The sequence below is a fragment of the Rhipicephalus sanguineus genome, unplaced genomic scaffold (assembly GCF_013339695.2).
Source record: "Rhipicephalus sanguineus isolate Rsan-2018 unplaced genomic scaffold, BIME_Rsan_1.4 Seq155, whole genome shotgun sequence".
NCBI lineage: Eukaryota > Metazoa > Arthropoda > Arachnida > Ixodida > Ixodidae > Rhipicephalus > Rhipicephalus sanguineus.
The window spans coordinates 46,186-53,507 of record NW_023614637.1 but is presented as its reverse complement, the minus strand read 5'-3'; the positions used below and the strand labels follow the sequence as shown (position 1 = coordinate 53,507).

The following is a 7,322-nucleotide window of genomic DNA, read 5'->3' as shown; positions in this document are numbered from 1 at the left end:
AAACAATCGCCCTTCAAATCGCCGTGCTTCAGCGGCCGGTAGACAATAGCGAGGCGAGCTAGCTGGACCATTTATGTGGCGAAGCCGCCGAAGGGGCGCGGCGGCGAAGAGAAAACGAATGCGGTACTTTTCCCGTTCCAGTGACTTCAGAGGTCGTGCACGCGCACGTGCACGACCTCGAGAAAGATAATCAGCTCACCGAAATTGGCGTGTTAGCACTTTCTGAAAACTGGAGCGATGAGCCCACTGCAATCACGGGATTACAATTTGTCCTCCGCATGAAGCGGCTTCACTGAAGGTGCCGTGGAGTGAGCACATATAACACTGCGATGCCCAAATTCGACATAGGCCGCTTCCCACATCGCCGGCCACCATAGACAGGCAGCGGAATCGGTGAGGTCTGCGTTGCGCACATCAGTCACAATAACAAGGACATTGCGCTCGTCGCCATCTACGTGGGAACTGTCAAGAACCTTTTCCACAAATGCACACGGGTTCGTGAAACGTGCATGCGTTCTCTATGATAACGGACAAGTATAAGCACTACATATCGGCTTACGGCGTCTTGGGCTGATAATACCTATGTTGCTGTTGGCATCGTTCCACAACTGTAAACAACTGGACACATGTGCTACTCTTCAACATGTGTGTGCGTATACCATTTACGCCTTTCTTTAGCGTCATTTTGTGAGGTCTTGCTTAATGTAAACAATGACTCCAGGTTCACTTTTCCACCGCATGTTTCACATTCTCATGGTTCGTGCGATCGATTCTCATGGTTCATGCGATCTGCCGAATCTGTCCAGCTATAAGTTCACCTAGTAAAGACTCTTGTCTTTAGCATTGATTGCGTTCTTGACCGTCGCAAGCACGGCCAGACTTGCAAGTGTTCGAGACTCCCAAAGCATCTAAGCTCTTCAACTGGAATTTCACACTGAAGTGCAATTAAGTCTATATTGTTCCTTTTTGCGACGACAGACACTTTATTAAGGAGGCAACGAACATTTCAATCCACAGGTAGGGCAAATCGCGCGTAACACGACAGTTAATGCGCTTTTTGTGAAACGAAATGGCCTTCTCTTTAAGTGCGTAGCGCGCCTTAGAAGCCCGTCTTGCTGTCCATCCGTAGATCTCACGTGGCGTGATAGCGCTGAAAATGAAGTGGTCAATACAGGTCTAAAACAGGGCTAAAATGACATTATCAATAGAAATATCAGAAAGGTGATCGAACTATTAGCTTGAAATTGCTAATAACGCTTCAGAAACTTGCGGCTGTAACCGGCGCCTCGCAAGAGCCACTGCCTCGCCAAAAGAGCGATTACTCCTCCCACCGGCACGTCTCCGGCGTATTCGTCGCGACAACTGAAGGGGGAAACAATCTGACGAAACTCACTGCAGAGGATACGCATATCAACTGACGTAACGAGCAGGAAGTCGACAAAGCGGAGCAAAAAGTAGCGCGCATGTCGGAGAGCGAATCTCCCTAACAAGATTCTTTCCGGGGAAACCATACATGCTTACCTCAAACATTGACGTCATCGACGGTTTGGTCAACGGAGCAGTGGGAACGGAAATCACTGCGTGCGGAAATCACCGTGTGAGGATGCGCGTGCTCGCGCTACGCACATCCTCACATTAGTGGAGCTGCAATTAGCGCAGGATTTATAACTATACCAACCACTTCACACGTTTGACACGGGATAGTCGTCACGCAATTGTTTTGGCTGTCGTCACGGGTGCTGTTCTGTTCGTTTTTTTGCAATTAACACTCCATTCTCTGACGTTTTCATGTACGCCTGCGCTATCAAAGTTATGAGTGATAATGATTGTGTCGCGCGTTTTTTCTAGTCTGTGAGTGATGCAATACATCAGATGACTTGGAATAGACGGTGTATACTTTGTGCGTTCAGACCAAACAATAATTCCAAGTCAACGCCTCTAACGTCTAGCTTTCTTCTTGGCCGCTGTGCTTTTAGCTTCATCGAATCAGCCACCTTGCAACTTTAGTAAACCGTCCTACTTGCCGCACATGTCTATTTCTCAGTCCTGGTTGAAAGATTGCTGAGCACCTGTAGGTGAGATTTGGACAGAAAAGATGGCAAGGTGGATCATGGCGCCTAATCGCGATGGTACCCAGAAACACTACAACGAAACGCCCGACGAAAAAAAAAATGTATTAACATGGGGAAGAAGACTCGTAGAATGTCTTCAAAAGCCACAGAGGGAAAATTACGTGAATAGGAGAAGTACTCACCCCTGACTGCAATCCAGCAATGACGCCATTCACGTCGTACAAAAGCACCACCGAAGGATCATTGTCTTTCATGAACCGAAATCCATAAAATGTACCTGCATAGGTAAACGAAATCAAGTCAGTTTGGTGTTAAGAGCTTACATGTAACATACTGACCATCGTCATAGTGGAAGTGCCTGGATGTATTTTCACTGCTAGATGTTTTATTTCCCTTTAAAAATGTTTAGTCCGCTCCCATTCTCTGCTTGCGCCGTAATTTGCCCTCCATGGCCAGTTACAGAAGCCGGAACCTCAGGCTAATCAACCGGCAAAAATCTCATTCATGAGTGAAACCCATAAATAATCGTATGGGCAAGGTGATTGCTTGTGCAAGTTGAAATTGATCTCATACAATATTTCCTGGCCCAAAAGTGCAATGTAAAGTAATCCTCAGAAATAAAAGAACACAGTGCACAGAGCGAGCGCTAAACGTCAACTGACCTTATTTCAGAAAATACCGCAGAAGGGAGACCCCTTAATCGCATCCGTGCCGCCACTACGTCCCTGAACAAGCATGAAATAAAAAAACTGTAATCGCTATTGAATAAATAGATAGAAGTATACATCTGTTCAATATTCACCCAATAAAGAGTTTCATCTTCACCTGTTGCGACTGCTTTCTTCCCCGTTACAACCACGTGACAATATTCAAATCGCTAGTTTCGTTAGCACAACTATCGATTACTTCCGGTATTAAAAACTCAGGCTTAATGAAACAGACAATAATGCCACGGAATGTGTAGGGGGTGTTATTTGTAGTAATTAGGATATAAATGCGAAGAAAGTACAGTGGACGAAAAGGTAACTTGCCGCCGGCAGAAACTGAACCTGCGACGTTCGAATAACGCGTCCGGTGCTGTACCACTGAGCTACCGCGGCGGTCATCCTCTCGTCCACTTTATGGGGTATATGTGTGCATTTTAACCTAGGTGTGTTAGTCAGCGCCGATTGCAGCCATAGTGGCGAGTGCGGAACACTCTTTTTCTGGCTGTTGGCGTCACGTAGCACGTGATCTTTTAACGAGCCGGCAGCTCACCAATAATCCCCCGCATACTACCTGAAGGCACCAAGTCTGCCAGAACGAGACCCTCGATCGTTATGAATAAAGAAAAGAAGGTGAATTTCATGGGCTCGTTTTTCTTTGTTAGACACAATATGAATTAGAAATAACAGAGAATAATGCCACGGAAACTATAGGGGGTGCTATTTGTAGTATTTATGATATAAATGTGAAGAAAGTAAAGTAGATGAAAAGATGACTTGCCTACGGCAATTTATCTGCCGGCAAGTCCCTGTCGGCGGCAAGTTATCTTTTCGTCCACTTTACTTTCTTCACATTTATATCCTAATTACTACAAATAACACCCCCTATAGTTTCTGCGGCATTATTGTCTGTTCTCATTCTATTGTGTCTAACAAAGAAAAACGCGCCCTTAAAAATTCACCTTCTTTCCTTCATTCATAGCGAGGGTCTCGTTCTGGCAGACCTGATGCCTTCAGGTAGTATGCGAGGTATTATTGGTCAGCTGCCGGCTCGTAAAAAGGTCACATGCTACGTGACGCCAACAGGCAGAAAAGGAGTGTTCCACACTCGCCGCCATGGCTGCGATCGGCGCTGACTAACACACCTAGGTTAAACTGCACATATATACCCCATAAAGTGTACGAGAGGATGATCGGCGCCGTAGCTCAGTGGTAGAGCACCGGACGCGTTATTCGAAGGTCGCAGGTTCGGTCCCTGCCGGCGGCAAGTTAACTTTTCGTCCACTATACTTTCTTCACCTTTATATCCTAATTACTACTAATAATGCCCCCTATACATTCCGTGGCATTATTGTCTGTTAGTTCTCATTCATATTGTGCCTAACAAATAAAAACGAGCCCTTAAAAATTCACCTTCTTTCCTTCAAGCGTAATAAAGTTACGTAACAGCTCATTTCGCTTACCTGCGCACTGGTTGTTCAGTTGCACGAATCCGACCTCTTTTGCCTGCTTGGCCGTCAGCGGCATCTGGGCGAACGCACTTGTTCTCCAGTTGCGCATGCCCCAAGTTACTGTCAAGAAAGATAGATATACAGAAACTTCCAATGCATTCCCCATTCCACCACACTAGGTGCAAAAACGGAAAATCAGTCAGCAAGGTCACTTACTTTCAAGTTATTGTACAAATATAAAGCGGTAGAATCGAGCCATGAATGAAATTGCTGAACATTAAGATAATTGGCTTAAAATGTTCGACATATGAAGTTTGTTTGCTGTTTTTACAACGGGGGTCTCAAACACGCATCCCGCGGACGTCTCGCTAGCGGCCCGCGCGCAGCTTCAGAAGGAATAAAACGTTTGTGACTTTGCTAATGGTACTCGCATTATTTACTCGCCTGTCGCGATTAGTGACGCTTTGTTCGGGTGAGCTACAGATACGGGCAGGTCTCAAGCGTTTTTTTTTTTTTTTTTGTAAGGCACCCCATGCGGTCACTATGTGTTGAAACGTAACCATCAAACCAAACCTCTATACTTCACAATCGGCGTCGAGATTTAGGTCATTCTGAAGATCAGTATGGATGTTTTTTTTCGAATCCTCACGCCAGATCCCCTGCAGAAATGATCCATGTATAAGCTATGCCAAACGCTTTCTTTCAAATGGCAGCTTTAGGTGATATTTTCTTGAAGCGCGTGCGTGCGTGTGTCCCTATCCATGCAAGTCCCAAACAGCTGAAGATACCATCCAAACAAGCTCATTTAGCCACTCTTACGTTCTAACCAAGTGAACGCGCCTCATATACTAGCAGCTGTAGCGCGGCCACTTCATGTCAGTAATTGGAAACTTGGCTCGCAAATAGAGATATAATGAAATTGGGGTCCGACGACACAGAACTGTTAAATGTCTCTGAAACTACTAGTTTCACAGCACTTCAGACGTATTTATACCGCATTTGTAGTGAATGCAAAATACGCGACACTATATTTCACATCTCCGTACTCTTATCACGAGAAGAAACTTTAAAACGCACGGAGCGCCAACTCTCGTGCTAGACTGCAGACCACATCGCTCGCGAAACAATGTCTCTACTAGGAGAATTCGTTGCTGGGCTTTTATTTACTTAACGGTCAACTGCCGAGTGCATAAAAATCACAGCATATCCACGGGGTGAATGATGATGAGTGGGGCGAAGCTACGGAGGGAATCATCTGTAAACCGTGAAACTCTTCCGTGAAATGCGCCCAGTACATAATATAAAGAGTGTGAAACATCGTGTATATATTAAACATCAAAGTTTTATTGTACTGTTGGTTTACGTGGTCCCTTCATTATCACTTGTGATCGGTGAAATGCAAGGAAGAAGTCCGCTCCCGAGCGAAAGAGCGCCAAGAGCGACCGCATTCCCCGCTCGCCCTGTGCGAATTAAAGGCAAGGCTAGAGGGAAGACAGGACGCGCGTTCCACGACGCGAGGTCGGTAGCATGCCCAACGAAAGCCCACGGAACGCGATCGTGCAAGTGCTCCGGCTTCGCATCGCCTCATGGTTCCATTTAGCGTCCCAAAACCAAATATATTGCTCAAGGTGTGCCTTGCGTTTTTCGTAGAAATAATTTCTTTATCATGTACATTAAGACGAAAAGTTGAAAGCTCACTAGAGTGTATCGTCCGCAAAGTATGTCTTTTAGTGTGATTTAACTCTCGTACGGCAGGGTCCTCGCGCCGTTGCCGGTCCACCTCGCCCGTTGACGATCGGGCGAGGTGGCTACATACAACTACTACTACTACACTTTAAGAAAAACATCTGGCGTTCTTTCGTTCTGCTTTTACAAAACATCTGGCGTCTTTCGTTGGTTTATTTCATCAATCAACGGCGTTTTGAACAAAATTTTTATTGTTTAATCACGCACAGGAGAAATCTCACCAGGCACTACCTTGGAGGTAAACAATGGCTGCTAATGGGAATGAGAGACAGAAGAAGTCGGCTTTTAGCTAACACTTACACTTCTACTTCTACTAACGTTTCCTACTGGAGCATGCCAATGGCTGCTAATGGGGAATGAGAGACAGAAGAATTCGGCTTTTAGTTAACGCGCACGCTGCGAATTTTTTATTGTTCAACAACGCACAGGAGAGATCTCCCACCGGCACCACCTTGGAGGTCAAAGCGTAAGACTTGTTACTCACTACTACGACCACGACGACTACGAGGGACGAACGGGTGCCGCCTTAAGGAGCTTCGCCCCTAATATGCATTGGACTAAGAAGTACCCAACAGCACCGGACCAGCGCTTGTCCTGTGCTCTGTCCCGCACGTAATTCGCGCTCTACAGTTTGCCACTGTACTTATGGCGCCCTTTATAATGTAGACAAGTGATCAATTTAACTTACCTCTCAGGTCATCCCATTTCATGGCATCTAAAATGGAAAGGGATCGATACATTTATGCAGGCATCAGTTTTCAGCACAGAGGCAAGCATTTTAAATATTTCTCCGATACTGCGAAAACAAAGGCCTAAACACTGCCAGTGACGTCTTAGCCTTACCAGAAAGCTCTGGTTGCATACTCTGGAGAACCTGAAAACTCTGAACCAATATAGTTGATGAAACATCAGGGGGGTGGTGCAAATCCCTGGCTGTTCCCATTTCGCAGAAACACATCTCCTCTCTAGTGAAATCTAGCTCTTTTCTACTTCTATCATCATATGAAAGGAACAAAAAATGGAATACGGTATTACATGAGGATGGTGCACGAGACGGAGGTGATTGAGTTGCCGCCGGTGGCTGTTAAAACTGGGGAGAAAATTTATGCAACACACACCGGTGTGAAAGAACCCCATCTGGTTATTAAAATTAATCCACATGGCGTGAATAACACTAATTCCATGCTTTTAGCCCCCGAAGCGTGAGATTTTTTTATTTTAGTACTTGAGCTGGAGTGTGGTGTTATTACTAAATCACGCCAGGCAATGTGTGCTGAAGGAATACATTCTTTTAACACGAAAGTGTTTTAAGCAGGGGTCCACCAAGACTTCAGTGACGTATTTCCATC

At 45.6% G+C, this 7,322-nt stretch overlaps 1 long non-coding RNA gene across 1 annotated transcript; it reads right to left on the bottom strand.

The window, feature by feature from the left end:
• Nucleotides 1-2,254: 2,254 nt before the first annotated feature.
• LOC119376579 (uncharacterized) lies at nt 2,255-6,700 on the bottom strand. The gene is made up of 3 exons (XR_005180603.2): nt 6,662-6,700; nt 4,240-4,347; nt 2,255-2,349 (listed from the first exon to the last, which is right to left on the bottom strand). It is a non-coding gene; the product is annotated as an uncharacterized LOC119376579 (long non-coding RNA).
• Nucleotides 6,701-7,322: the final 622 nt, after the last annotated feature.